This window comes from Heterodontus francisci, chromosome 44, assembly GCF_036365525.1.
Source record: "Heterodontus francisci isolate sHetFra1 chromosome 44, sHetFra1.hap1, whole genome shotgun sequence".
Classification (NCBI taxonomy): Eukaryota; Metazoa; Chordata; class Chondrichthyes; order Heterodontiformes; family Heterodontidae; genus Heterodontus; species Heterodontus francisci.
The window spans coordinates 13,433,026-13,448,439 of NC_090414.1; the positions used below are offsets into that span (position 1 = coordinate 13,433,026).

The window sequence follows — 15,414 nt, forward strand, 5'->3', positions numbered from 1 at the left end:
GACCAGGCAACATCCTGGTAAACCTCTTCTGTACCCTTTCCAAAGCCTCCACATCCTTCTGGTAGTGTGGTGACCAGAATTGCACGCAATATTCCAAGTGTGGCCTAACTGAGGTTCTGTACAGCTGCAACATGACTTGCCAATTTTTATACTCTACGCCCCGACCAATGAAGGCAAGCATGCCGTATGCCTCCTTGACTACCTTATCCACCTGCGTTGCCACTTTCAGTGATCTGTGGACCTGTATGCCCAGATCTCTCTGCCTGTCAATACTCCTAAGGGTTCTGCCATTTACTGTATACTTCTCACCTGAATTAAATCTTCCAAAATGCATTACCTCACATTTGTCTGGATTAAGCTCCATCTGCCATTACTCCGCCCAAGTCTCCAACTGATCTATATCCTGCTGTATCCTCTGACAATCCTCATCACTATCCTCAACTCCACCAACCTTTGTGTCATCTGAAAACTTACTAATCAGACCAGCTACATTTTCCTCCAAATCATTTATATATACTACACACAGCAAAGGTCCCAGCACTGATCCCTGCGGAACACCACTAGTCACAGCCCTCCATTCAGAAAAGCTCCCTTCCCCTGCTACCCTTTGTCTTCTATGACCGAGCCAGTTCTGTATCCATCTTGCCACTCACCTCTGATCCATGTGACCTCACCTTTTGTACCAGTCTGTCATGAGGGACCTTGTCAAAGGCTTTACTGAAGTCCATGTAGACAACATCCACTGCCCTTCCTTCATCAATCATCTTCGTCACTTCCTCAAAAACTCAATCAAGTTAGTGAGACACGATCTCCCCTTCAGAAAACCGTGTTGCCTCTCGCTAATAAGTCCATTTGTTTCCAAATGGGAGTAAATCCTGTCCCGAAGAATCCTTTCCAAAAATTTCCCGACCACTAACATAAGGCTCACCGGCCAATGATTTCCTGGATTATCCTTGCTACTATTCCTGTCGACAATGAGGGAATAAGCAAGGAGTCAGGAGAGCTAAAAGGGGTCATGAAAAGTCATCGGCAAACAGGATTAAGGAGAATCCCAAGGCTTTTTATACGTATATAAAGAGCAAGAGGGTAGCCAGGGAAAGGGTTGGCCCACTCAAGGACAGAGGAGGGAATCTATGCGTGGAGCCAGAGGAAATGGGCAAGGTACTAAATGAGTACTTTGCATCAGTATTCACCAAAGAGAAGGACTTGGTGGATGATGAGCCTCGGGAAGGGAGTATCGATAGTCTGGGTCATGTCGTTATCAAAAAGGAGGTGGTGTTGGGTGTCTTGCAAAGCATTAAGGTAGATAAGTCCTCAGGGCCTGATGGGATCTACCTCAGAATACTGAGGGAGGCAAGGGAGGAAATTGCTGGGGCCTTGACAGAAATCTTTGTATCCTCAATGGCTACAGGTGAGGTGCCAGAGGACTGGAGAATAGCCAATGTTGTTCCTTTGTTCAAGAAGGGGAGTAGAGACAGCCCTGGTAATTATAGACCTGTGAGCCTTACTTTGCTTGTGGGTAAAATGTTGGAAAAGGTTATAAGAGACAGGATTTATAATCATCTTGAAAAGAATAAGTTCATTAGCGATAGTCAGCACGGTTTTGTGACGGGTAGGTCGTGCCTCACAAACCTTATTGAGGTTTTCGCGAAGGTGACCAAACAGGTGGATGAGGGTAAAGCAGTGGATGTGGTGTATATGGATTTCAGTAAGGCGTTTGATAAGGTTCCCCACGGTAGGCTATTGCAGAAAATACGGAAGTATAGAGTTGAAGGTGATTTAGAGCTTTGGATCAGAAATTGGCTAGCTGAAAGAAGACAGAGGGTGGTGGTTGATGGCAAATGTTCATCCTGGAGTTTAGTTACTAGTGGTGTACCGCAAGGATCTGTTTTGGGGCCACTGCTGTTTGTCATTTTTATAAATGACCTGGAAGAGGGTGTAGAAGGGTGGGTTAGTAAATTTGCGGATGACACGAAGGTCGGTGGAGTTGTGGATAGTGCCGAAGGATGTTGTAGGGTTCAGAGGGACATAGATAGGCTGCAGAGCTGGGCTGAGAGATGGCAAATGGAGTTTAATGCGGAAAAGTGCGAGGTGATTCACTTTGGAAGGAGTAACAGGAATGCAGAGTATTGGGCTAATGGGAAGATTCTTGGTAGTGTAGATGAACAGAGAGATCTTGGTGTCCAGGTGCATAAATCCCTGAAAGTTGCTACCCAGGTTAATAGGGCTGTTAAGAAGGCATATGGTGTGTTAGCTTTTATTAGTAGGGGGATCGAGTTTCGGAGCCACGAGGTCATGCTGCAGCTGTACAAAACTCTGGTGAGACTGCACCTGGAGTATTGCGTGCAGTTCTGGTCACCGCATTATAGGAAGGATGTGGAAGCTTTGGAAAGGGTGCAGAGGAGATTTACTAGGATGTTGCCTGGTATGGAGGGAAGGTCTTACGAGGAAAGGCTGAGGGACTTGAAGTTTTCGTTGGAGAGAAGGAGGAGGAGAGGTGACTTAATAGAGACATATAAGATAATCAGAGGGTTAGATAGGGTGGATAGTGAGAGTCTTTTTCCTCGGATGGTGCTGGCAAACACGAGGGGACATAGCTTTAAGTTGAGGGGTGATAAATATAGGACAGATGACAGAGGTAGTTTCTTTACTCAGAGAGTAGTAGGGGCGTGGAACGCCCTGCCTGCAACAGTAGTAGACTCGCCAACTTTAAGGGCATTTAAGTGGTCATTGGATAGACATATGGATGAAAATGGAATAGTGTAGGTCAGATGGTTTCACAGGTTGGCGCAACATCAAGGGCCGAAGGGCCTGTACTGCGCTGTAATGTTCTAATTTAAGTTCCTTCCTACTTTCTTTATACTCCTCAAGGGCTTCGTCTGTTCCCAGCATTCTAGCCCTTACGAATGCTTCCTCTTTCTTTTTGACTAGGCTCACAATATCCCTCATTATCCAAGGTTCCCAAAACTTGCCAAAGTTATCCTTCATCCTCACAGGAACATGCCGGTCCTGGATTCTAATCAAGGACTCCCACATGTCAGATGTTGATTTACCCTCAAACAGTCGCCCCCCAGTCTAAATTCTTCAGTTCCTGCCTAATATTGTTATAATTAGCCTTCCCCCAATTTAGCACCTTCACCCGAGGACTACTCTTATCCTTACCCACAAGTACCTTAAAACTTACGGAATTATGGTCACTGTTCCCGAAATGCTCCCCACTGAGATTTCCACCACCTGGTCAGGCTCATTCCCCAATACCAGGTCCAGTACGGCCCCTTCCCTAGTTGGACTATCTACATATTGTTTCAAGAAGCCCTCCTGGATGCTCCTTACAAATTCTGCCCTATCCAAGCCCCTAGCACTAAGTGAGTCCCAGTCAATATAGGGGAAGTTAAAATCACCCACCACTAAAACCCTGTTACCTTTACATCTTTCCAAAATCTGTCTACATATCTGCTCCTCTACCTCCCGCTGGCTGTTGGGAGGCCAGTAGTAAAACCCCAACATTGTGACTGCACCGTTCCTATTCCTGAGCTCCACCCATATTGCGTCACTGCATGACCCCCTGAGGTGTCCTCCCGTAGTACAGCTGTGATATTCTCCTTAACCAGTAATGCAACTCCCCCACCCCTTTTACATGCCCCTCTATCCCGCCTGAAGTATCTAAATCCCAGAACGTTTAGCTGCCAATCCTGTCCTTCCCTCAACCAAGTCTCTGTAATAGCAACAACATCATAGTTCCAAGTACTAATCCAAGCTCTAAGTTCATCTGCCTTACCTGTTCTACTTCTCGCATTGAAACAAATGCACTTCAGACCACCAGTCCCACTGTGTTCAGCAACATCTTCCTGCCTGCTCCATCTCTTAGTCTTACTGGCCTTATTTACGAGTTCCCCCTCAGTTATTTCACCTGCTGACCTACTGCTCTGGTTCCCACCCCCCTGCCACACTAGTTTAAACCCTCCCAAGTGATGCTCGCAAACCTCACAGCCAGGATATTTGTGCCCCTCCAGTTTAGATGCAACCCGTCCTTGTACAGGTCCCACCTGTCCCGGAAGAGATCCCAATGATCCAGATATCTGAAACCCTCCCTCCTACACCAGCTGTTTAGCCACATGTTTAGCTGTACTATCTTCCTATTTCTAGCCTCACTGGCACGTGGCACGGGGAGTAATCCCGAGATTACAACCCTCGAGGTCCTGTTTTTTAAACTTACTACCTAACTCCCTGAACTCCCCCTGCAGGACCTCGTCACTCTTCCTGCCTATGTCGTTGGTACCAATGTGTACCACATCCTCTGGCTACTCCCCCTTCAGAATGCCCCCTGTCTGTTCAGAAACATCCTTGACCCTGGCACCAGGGAGGCAACATACCATCCTGGAGTCTCTTTCACGTCCACAGAAGCGCCTATCTGTGCCCCTGACTATAGAGTCCCCTATAACTATTGCTCTGCTGTGCTTTGTCCCTCCCTGCTGAACAACAGAGCCAGCCTTGGTGCCACTGCTCTGGATGCTGTTGTTTTCCCCTGATAGGCCACCCCCCCCCAACAGTATCCAAAACGGTATACTTGTTAGAGAGGGGGATAGCCACTGGAGATTCCTGCACTGACTGCTTGCCCCTACTAGCGGTCACCCATCTATCTGCCTGCACCTTGGGTGTAACCACGTCTCTAAAACTCCTGTCTATGACGCTTTCCACCACCTGCATACTCCTAAGTGCATCCAATTGCTGCTCCAACCGATCCATGCGGTCTGTGAGGAGCTGCAATGGGGTACACTTCCTGCAGATGTAGTCGTCCGGAATGCTGGAAGCGTCACGGACCTTCCACATCTCTCAGGTGAAGCACTTTACCCCTCTAACTGACATTTCTAGCACGAATTAATAAATTAATTTAAAATAAATACTTAAATACTATTAAATCCTTACTAAATTAAGTTACAATTAACTATACGGTCCCTCGTGCTAGATTTCTACTATAAATATTAAATGCTAAATCCAGTAATCTCTTCCCTTCGGTTTAGTTACTCCTCTACTTATTAATTAATTAGTTAGGAAAGATATTATTGGCCTTAGAGGGAGTGCCAATTGATTTACCAGAATAATATCTGGACTCCAAAGGTTACTTTTCGGAGAGATTACACAAACTAGGGTTGTATTCCCTGAAATTTAGACTGTTTAGGAGTGATTTGATAAAAGTTTTCAAGGTATTCAACAGAAAAGGTAGGGCAGATGGAGAGAAACTATTTCCGCTGGTTGTGGAGTCTGGGACTTGGGGTCATAGTCTAAAAATTAGAGCCAGACCTTTTAGGAATGAAACTGCGGAACACTTCTACACTGAGTGGTAGAAATTTGGAACTTTCTTCCGCAAACAGCAATTGATGTTCGATCAATTGTTAATTTTAAATTTGCAATTAATACATTTTTATTAACCAGCGTTATTGAGCGATCTGGGCAAAAGGCCGGTATGTAGGATTAGCTCGCAGATTGTCCATGATCTCATTGAATGGTGGAACAGGCTCGAGCTGTTAATTGTATATTAATTGTGTTTAATTGTGTGCAGATGTTGGGCATTAATTAGTGATTTACTTGACTCCCCATAAAGAGAGAGAGACTGAAACATTGGTTGTTGGGTTAGGACATATCTGCTTATAATCTGTAACTCTATAAATAAATATATAAGTGTGTAAAGATTGGCTCCAGTTCTATCCTTTGCCAACTGGCGTTCTGGTGTATGACATGAGGAACTAAATGAGCCACTGCCGTTCTGATGAAACATCATTGACCTGAAACATTAATGTTCTTTCTCCACAGCTGCTGCCTGCCCTGCTGAGTATTTCCAGCAGTTTCTGTTTTTATTCCTGTTCCTATGTTACTGCGTGAGCCTTATTCCATGCAGTGAGTCGTGGATGATCCATGGTCCCATGTCAGAAGGTCATGGATTTGGGTCCCACTCCTGGGACATTATCCTGTAATCCAGGCTGACACTCAGTACAGTACTGAAGGAATGCTGCACTGTCAGAGGTGCCTTCTTTCGGAAGAAACGTTAAATCAAGGCCCTGTCTGGCCTCTCGGGTCGAGGTAAAAGATCCCATGGCACTATTTGGAAGAAGTAGCATCACTAAAACAGATTATGTAGCCATTATCACATTGTGCGCACAAAGCTGCTGCGTTTCCCACACTGCAGCAGTGACTACACTTCAGCAAAAGTTCTCCATTGGCTGTAAAGCACTTTGGGACGTCCTGACATGGTGAAAGAGGCTATATACATCTAAGTCTTTCTTAGTGGATTGGGTTTTTTGGGCTTTCAAGAAGCATTTGCTATGGGACCACCAAAGGTATTGGCGTATGGAATTAAAGGAAATGTGACTATATGAGTAAAGAGATGAGTGGTCAGAAAGCAGAGTAAAAGGAAGTTACTTGAACTGGCAAGGTGTGGTAAGTGGTGTTCTATGGGGTCTAGTGTTGGGGCTACTCTTATTTGCTATCCACATAACGTAGGAATAGGAGGAGGCCATTTAACCCTTTGAGCCTATTCTGCCATTCAGTTAGATCATGGCTGATCTGGATCTTAATTCCATTTATCTGCCTTGGTTCCATCATCCTTAATACTCTTGCTTAACAAAAATCTATTAATCTCTTTTTTAAATTGTGAATTGATCCCAGCATCCACAGCTTTTTGTGGGAGAGAGTTTCAGATTTCCACTATCCTTTGTGTGAGGAAGTGCTTCCTAGCATCATCCCTGGAGGGCTAGCTCTCATTTTAAGGTTATACCCCTGGTTCTGGACTCCCCCAAACCAGAGGAAATAATTTTGCTCGCTCTCTCTACCTTATCGAATTCTTTAATCATCTTAAACACCTCGATTAGATCACCTTTAATCTTCTATACTCGGGAGAATACAAGCCTGGTCTATGCAATCTGTCTTCATAATTTAACCCCTTTACCCCAGTCTTGTTCTGGTGAATCTGCGTAACACCACTTCCAAGACTGAGTTTTCCTTCCTGAGGTGTGGTGCCCAGAGCTGAAAACCATGCTCCAGATGGGCTCCAACCAGAGCTTTGTACAACTGTAACATAATTTCCACCCCTGTGTATTTCATTCCCCTTGCGATAGGTAGCCAATCACCAAAAAATTAGTTTACCAGCGTTGGATCTTCAATATCCTTCGCCACAGAATTGTGGGAAAAAAAAAGTCTCTCCCCGCACCCCCCCACCCCATCCTCACTGCCTACCACTCACAGTAATGCTGCTGTCCAGAGTTACACTGAGTGAAAACAGCAGTTTCTGGTTTCCAGAAGTGCAACTTTGCTCTTCATATTCCCTTCTTTTAGACTGGGAGCATTGGAGAACTCCTCGGAGCAGGGTACTTTCTGGAGGACGAGTGGCGGAGGCCAGCACGAGCCAAAGTTACAGTTGAGTTTCATATAAGAAAGGAAACTGTGCCTTTAATAGAAGAGGGAACTTTTGTAAATTTCCTAAAGACCATTTTGGGAGTCCTCCTTCATTATTAAAATACAATTATTTATCAAACGCCTTTCATGACTTGAGGATGTCCCAAAGCTCTTTATAGCCAATGAAGTACAGTCGCTGTTACAATGTAAGAAATGCAGAAGCCAGATTGCACACAGCAAATTCCCACAAACAGCAATGCAATAATGACCAGATAATCTCTCTTTGTGATGTTGATTGAGGGATAAATATTGCCTCCAGTAAATTGGGAGTGACCTTGCTCTGCTTTGAATTAGTGTTTGGGGATCTTTTACCTCCACCTTAGAGAGCAGACGAGTCTCAGTTTAACATCTCACCTGAAAGGCAGCACCTCCGACAGTACGGCACTCCCTCAGTACAGTCAGCCTAGACTTCTGTGCAGAAGTCTCAGGAGTAACACGTGAGAGTGGTGCCAACTGAGTCACGGCTGGCAAGGTTAAAAGTGAGGTGTGTTTGAATCAAATAAAGGCTCCTCCTTTGAGCTAATAGGTAATCATTTTAAGTAGCTGGATAGAAAAGATTAATTAAATTGTTACTTTAAGGAGTAATAGCCACTTATTTTTGCTGTGCCTTTCAGGAAACGTACTGCGTAGCCCCGGAATAGAACCACAGTGTGTGATACACTGAGAGTTCAATCTGATAGCGCAGATCTTTGCCGACTTGGGAGTGCCAGGTGCAACACAAGTTTAAAGGTAAGAAACTTCTGATTTATTTCCCAGATCATAAATGATGAAGTTGAAATAACTCAGACTTTACCAGTCAGTTTCTGAATTGCCATTTGTACAAAGGTTTTAATTCACCAAGTGATGATTAAGCTATGAGAGAACTGTGTGGGATGATATCTTAGAAGGTTCTTCAAATGAGGCCATATGGGTCGAACTTAAGAACAAAAGGAGGGCAATCACTTGGCTGGGTGTGTACTCCAGGCCTCCAAACAGTCAGGGGAACAGATATGTAGGCAAATCTCAGAGTTGTAAAAATAATAGGGTAGTAATAGTAGGGGATTTCAACTTACCTAATATCAACTGGGATAGTCTTAGTGCGAAAGGCTTAAAGGGGGAGGAATTCTTAAAATGCATACAGGAGAGCTTTTTTGAGCCAGTACATAGAAAGTCCTACAAGAGAAGGGGCAGTACTGGACCTAATCCTAGGCAATGAAGCTGGACAAGTGGTAGAAGTGTCAGTGGGGGAGCATTTCAGGGACCATAACTCTCTAAGATTTAAGGTAGTTATGGAAAAGGACAAAGAGGGACCAGAAATAAAAGTACTGAATTGGGGGAAAGCCGATTTCAATTTGATAAAACAGGATCTGGCCAAAGTGGACTGGGAGTAGCTACTTGTAGGAAAGTCTACATCAGGCCAGTGGGAGTCATTCAAAGAGGAAATAGTGAGGGTTCAGAGCCAACATGTACCCGTTTAGGTGAAGGGTAGGACCATCAAGTCCAGGGAACCCTGGATGTCAAGGGATATAGAATATTGGATCAGGGAAAAAAAAGGAGGCTAATGGCAGATTCGGAGTGCTGAAAACAGCGGAGGCACTAGAGGAGTATAGAAAGAGTAGGGGGGTACTTAAATAAGTAATTAGGAGAGCGAAGAGGGGGCATGAAAAAGCATTGGCGGTCAATATAAAGGAAAATCCTCAGGCATTTTATAAATATATTAAGGGCAAGAGGATAACCAGGGAAAGAGTAGGGCCCATTAGGGACCAAAGTGGCAATCCGTGTGTGGAGCCGGAGGACATAGGTGAGGTTTTAAATGATTACTTTTCATCTGTTTTCACTGTGGAGAATGACGATGTAGATGTCGAGATCAGGGAGGGCTTTTCAATATACTTGAACATATTAACATTGAAAGGGAGGAAGTATTAGATGTTTTAGCGGGATTAACAGTGGATAAATCCCCAAGCCCAGATGAGATGTATCCCAGGCTGTTATGTGAAGCAAGGGAGGTGATAGCAGGGGCTCTGACACAAATTTTCAGATTCTCTCTAGCCATGGGAGAGGTGCCAGAGGACTGGAGGACAGCGAATGTGATACCATTATTCAAGAAGGGTAGCAGGGACAGACCAGGTAATTACAGGCCAGTGAGTCTAACATCAGTGATTGGGAAACTATTGGAAAAAATTTTGAGGGACAGGATTAATCTCTACTTGGAGAGGCAGGGATAGCCAGCATGGCTTTGTCAGGGGGAGATCATGTCTAACTAACTTGATTGAATTTTTTGAGGAGGTGACTAGATGTGTAGTTGAGGGTAAAGTAGTTGATGTAGTCTACATGGATTTCAGTAAGGCCTTTGATAAGGTCTCACATGGGAGTTTGGTTAAGAAGGTAAGAGCCCATGGGATCCAGGGCAATTTGGCAAATTGGATCCAAAATTGGCTTGGTGGCAGGAGGCAGAGGGTAATGGTCGAGGGTTGTTTTTGCGTGTGGAAGCCTGTGACCAGTGGTGTACCACAGGGATCGGTGCTTGGACCCTTGCTGTTTGTAGTGTACATTAATGATTTTAGATGTGAATTTAGGAGGTATGATAAGTAAGTTCGCAGATGACACGAAAATTGGTGTCGTAAATAGTGAGGAGGAAAGCCTTAGATTACAGGACGATATAGATGGATTGGTAAAATAGGCGGAGCTGTGGCAAATGGAATTTAATCCTGAGAAGTGTGAGGTGATGCATTTTGGGAGGACTAACAAGGCGAGGGAATATAAGAAGTACAGAGGGTCAGAGGGACCTTTGTGTACTTGTCCATAGATCATTCAAGGCAGCAGCACAGGTAGATAAGGTGGTTAGGAAGGCATATGGGATACTTGCCTTTATTAGCTGAGGCATAGAATATAAGAGCAGGGAGGTTATGATGGAGCTGTATAAAACGCTAGTTAGGCCACAGCTGGATTACTGTGTACAGTTCTGGGCATCACACTATTGGAAGGATCTAATTGCACTGGAGAGGGTGCGGAGGAGATTCACCAGGATGTTGCCTGGGCTGGAGCATTTCAGCTATGAAGAGAGACTGAAAAGGCTGCGGTTGTTTTCCTTAGAGCAGAGAAGGCTGAGGGGGGACCTGATTGAGGTATAAAAAATTATGAGCGACATGGATAGGTTAGATAGGAAGAGATCTTTTCCCTTAGCGTAGGGGTCAATAACCAGGGGGCATAGATTTCAGGTAAGGGGCAGGAGGTTTAGAGGGGATTTGAGGAAAAACCTTTTCACCCAGAGGATAGTTGGAATCTGGAAATACACTGCCTGAAGTGGTGCTAGAGACGGGAACTCTCACAACATTTAAGAAGTATTTAGATGAGCACTTGAAATGCCATAGCATACAAGGCTACAGGCCTAGTGCTGGAAAATGGGACTAGAATAGTTAGTTGCTTGATGGCCGGCACAGACACGATGGGCTGAAGGGCCTGTTTTTGTGCTGTCTAACTCTTTGACTCTGTGTGTCTTCCCCTATGGTTCCCAGTGCGGTATTGGCAAGACCTGAGACACAGCAAGCGTAAATTTCACTCTGCAGACTCCAGCGACATCCTTTATGCCACCTAATTATTGTATGACATTGTGTTCAATCCCAACATAGTGGCTGGGATTTTGTGCTTTTAGAAAGGAATGATTTGCATTTATATAGCACGTTTTGTGACCTGAGTATGTCCCAAAGAGCTTTACCACCAATTAAGTACGTTTGAATTGTAGGAATTGCGGCAGACAATATTGTGTACAGCAAGCTCCCACAAACAGCAATGAAGCAAATTACCGGATCACTAGTTGTTGATTGAGGAATAAGTATTGGCCAGGGCCAATACCGAGAGAACTCCCCTGCTCTTCTTCCAGTTCATCCACCTGAGAGGGCACCTGGGGCCTCGGTTTAACGTATCATCCAAAAGATGACACCTCCAAAAGTGCAGCACTCCTTCCATACTGTCCCTCTGGCAGTGCTGCACTCCGACTACTGCCCATCTGAATGTGCGGCGCTCCCTCAGTAACCGCCCCTCCAACAGTGCGACGCTCCCTCAGTAACCGCCCCTCCAACAGTGCGACACTCCCTCAATAACCGCCCCTCCGACAGTGCAGCGCTCCCTCCGTAACCGTCCCTCTGAAAGTGCAGCGTTCCCTCAGTACCGATGCTCTGACAATGCGGTCTCCCTCAGTCAGCCTGGATTATGGGCTCAAGTCTGTGGTTTCAAACCCACAATCTCTGACTCAGAGTGTGCTACCACTAAGGCTTTTAACATTTGTACGAGCAGGAAAGTGATAGGCTGCCCAGCTCACACACTGGAAGATTTGGAAATGAGTGAAACAGTGGAACTAGCAGGGACTGAAAGCAGCCATAAAAATAATATGTTGGACAGTTGAGAAACTCCAAAGTCACTTCAAACACAAGTTGGCAACTCATAGGTGGTAACTTTTAATCTTATTATATTGCTTCATTCCCAATCATGATGTATCGCAGTATAGTACCTGCATTACTTAAGTTGTAAAAAGGTATATTTCTGGATGAGAATTACGTCAAGACAAAAAATTTCAACCAACATTATCCGAAAATATCCAAGCATCACCTGGTCAGGACTCTCACCTTTTTGGGCACATCTAATTAACACCAGTCCAAAAGTAAAAACCAGGTTGAACCTGGTTCAGAAAGTCATTGAAACGTTATGGGGGAGCACGGCCAGAACACTGCGTTGCAACGTCTACTGTGCTGCAGGATACTGCTCTGGCTCACGGTCCTGCTGTCACCATATCATGCTTTGCTGCTGTTCATTTTATGAAAGTTAGGTTTCTAACTGTTCTTTTAAATTGTAATTAAAAGGCTAAACCTTGAAAGTAAGCCAACGGGATGAACTTTCTGAAATAAGAATAGAACGTGATGAGCGTTGCCCAAACCCTGCTGCAAACCTTTCCCTCTCCTGATTGCTAGTGACAAGGGACACTGTCTAGGCTGCCAATTTGGCTGGCTGCTGGGTGGAAATCTGTTTTTAAAATATGTATTGTCTTGCCGGATTCTTGGACAGTTTTTGTTCTTTCCTCCCACCCTCCCTGTAAATATCGGGGTGGTTGTTCTGTATCATGCAGGCCCCCACCTGCCAAGAATGAGGCACATTAATTTTGCCACATGGACATTAAATTTCAAATTGTTACTAGGAAGAAGAGAAGGCCTGTGACAAGGGGTTGCCAGGCCCCTGGCTGGAAATACATTTTTGCATATTAACGGACAGTGCTTGTGGACAAAGGAGCTAGTCCCTGCTCCAATTCAATCCACAAACAGACATGGTCAGACCAGTTAGTCACATGACTAACTGGCTGTTGCAGTGTTTGAACTGGCAGAAAAACACGATGCTCCTGGATTGAAAAGACCTCTCCTGGCTGGCTCGCCACAGCCTCTCCTGTCTGCTCCCATCTCTTTCTCACAGAACTCCAAAACCCACTGAAGACACATGAACCCCAAGAGAGAAAAGTCTCCTGCAGTGAACAAGGTTTAAGAAGAATACTGGGCCCCAATGAAAAGCAAGATCTACCTACAATCAGTGAGCTCGAAGACCCGTCACAAAAACCCTTCAGATATTGCCTCAAACTTTTCCACGTTATTTCTTCTGCTCATTTCTGTCCCTATTTGCATGTGTGTATCGCGTATGCATGCTAGTGTGGGCATGTCGTGTATCCATAGGCGTTAACCGAATTAGAGTTTAAGTTTAAAAAATTTCACTTTTCTTCCTTAAGCCTGAGAAAATATGTGCTGGTTTCTTTGCCTTATAATTGGAAAGCCGTGAACAAGGATTCACCAAGGGGGAGCTGAAAACACGGTGTGTTTAAAATAAAACCATATTACAGAAAGACCAGAAGAAGGCTGAAAGGGAACCCTAGACCTCCTCTTCACCTAGAACCATAGAAAAAGTACAGCACAGAAGGAGACCATTCAGCCCATCGTGTCTGCGCCAGACGAATGAACTATCCGCCCAAACTAACCCACCTTCCAGCACCTGGTCCATAGCCCCAAAGGTTACAGCACCTCAGGTACATGTCCAGGTACCTGTTCAAAGAATTGAGGGTTTCTGCCACCACCACCATTCCTGCCAGCGAATTCCAGACACCCACTACCCTCTGGGTGAAAAAGCTTCCCCTCATGTCCCCTCTAACCCTTCTACCAATCACCTTAAATCTGTGTCCCCTGGTAGCTGACCTCCCCGCCAGGGGAAACTGGTCCTTCCTGTCCACTCTATCTAGGCCCCTCATAATTTTGAACACCTCAATCAAGTCACCCCTCAGCCTCCTCAGTTCCAGGGAAAACAACTCTAGCCTATCCAATCTTTCCTCATAGCTGTAACCTTTAAGCCCTGGCAACATTCTTGTAAATCTCCTCTGTACTCTCCAGAGCAATTATATCCTTTCTGTAATGTGGTGACCAGAACTGCATGCAATACTCCAGTTGTGGCCTAACCAGTGCTCTATACAGTTCCAGCACCATATCCCTGCTTTTGTACTCAATACCTCGGCCAATAAAGGAATGCACTCCATATGCCGCCTTCACCGCTCTAGCTACCTGTCCTGCCACCTGTGGACATGCACTCCAAGGTCTCTCACTTCTTCTGTCCCTTTCAGTATCCTCCCATTCATTGTATATTCGCTATGCTCGCTATATTTGCCCTCCCCAAATGCAATACCTCACACTTCTCTAGATTGAATTCCATTTGCCGCTTTTCCGCCCACTCAACCAAAACATTGATATCATTCTGGAGTCCGGGGCTTTCCTCCTCACTATTAACTACACGGCTAATTTTTGTGTCGCCAGCAAATCTCCCAATCATGCCTCTCACATTTAAGTCCAAATCATTAATATAAACCACAAACAGCAAAGGACACAACACTGAGCCCTGTGGAGCCCCACTGGAAACTGCTTTTCATTCACATCCATTGACTACTACCCTTTGTTTCCTGTCACTGAGCCAATTCTGTATCCAACCTGCCACCTTCCCCTGTATCCTTTCATTTTATTGACCAGTCTGCCATGCGGGATCTTGTCAAATGCCTTACTAAAATCCATGTAAACCACATCCACTGCACTATCCTCATTTATCCTCCTTGTCACTTCCTCAAAAAACTCAATCAAGTTAGTAAGGCATGACCTTCCCTGACAAATCCATGCTGACTATTCTTGATCAATCCATGCCTTTCTAAGTGACAGATTCTATTCTGAGGACAGGATAAACTAACAATTTACCCCCCACCGAAGTCAGACTGGCTGGCCTATAATTACCTGGCTTATCCCTCGCACCCTTTTTAAACAATAATACAATGTTCACAGACCTCAAATCCTCTGGTACCTCGTTTATATCTAGTGAGGATTTGAAGATGATCCTCAATGTATCCACTATTTCCTCCCTGTCTTCCCTTAACCTCCTGGGATGCAATCCATCCGGTCCTGGTGATTTATCCACTTTCAGGGATGTCAGACCCTGAAGCACTTCCTCTCTCATTATGCTTGTCATATTTAATATTTCACACTCCTCCTCTTTTGCTACAATGTCTGCATCAACCCTCTCCTTTGTGAAGACAGAAAAAAATCTCATTAAGAACCCTGCCCACATCTTCTGCATCCATGCATAAGTTCCTCTGTACATTTCTGATAGGCCCAATCCTTTCCTTAGTTACCCTCTTGCTCTTAATGTACTGATAAAGCATCTTTGGGTTTTCCTTGATTTTACCTGCCAATAATTTTTCATGTCCTCTCTTTGCTTTTCTAATTTCCTTTTTTACTTGACCCCTGCACTTTCTATACACCTCGAGGCTTTCTAAAATATTAAGATATTTGTGATTGTCATAAGCTTGCATACTTTTGTTTTAACGTACCCTTTAAGTTTTTAGAAAACCAGGGGGTTCTCAGAAATCCGCTTACATATTTGTTCTTCAATCTCCCTCTCGCTATTTAGGGATCCTGAGTACAC

General features: G+C 44.8%; 1 protein-coding gene across 4 annotated transcripts in view; it reads left to right on the forward strand.

The window, feature by feature from the left end:
• The window catches only part of LOC137355917 (pyruvate carboxylase, mitochondrial-like), a 1,077,083-nt gene that overhangs the window by 74,978 nt on the left and 986,691 nt on the right, over nt 1-15,414 (forward strand). For all 4 annotated transcript variants that reach the window (XM_068021564.1, XM_068021567.1, XM_068021566.1 and 1 more), the window contains one exon: nt 8,064-8,178. The gene's annotated coding sequence lies outside the window, so the exon portion shown is untranslated. The remainder of the gene's footprint in view (nt 1-8,063; nt 8,179-15,414) is intronic.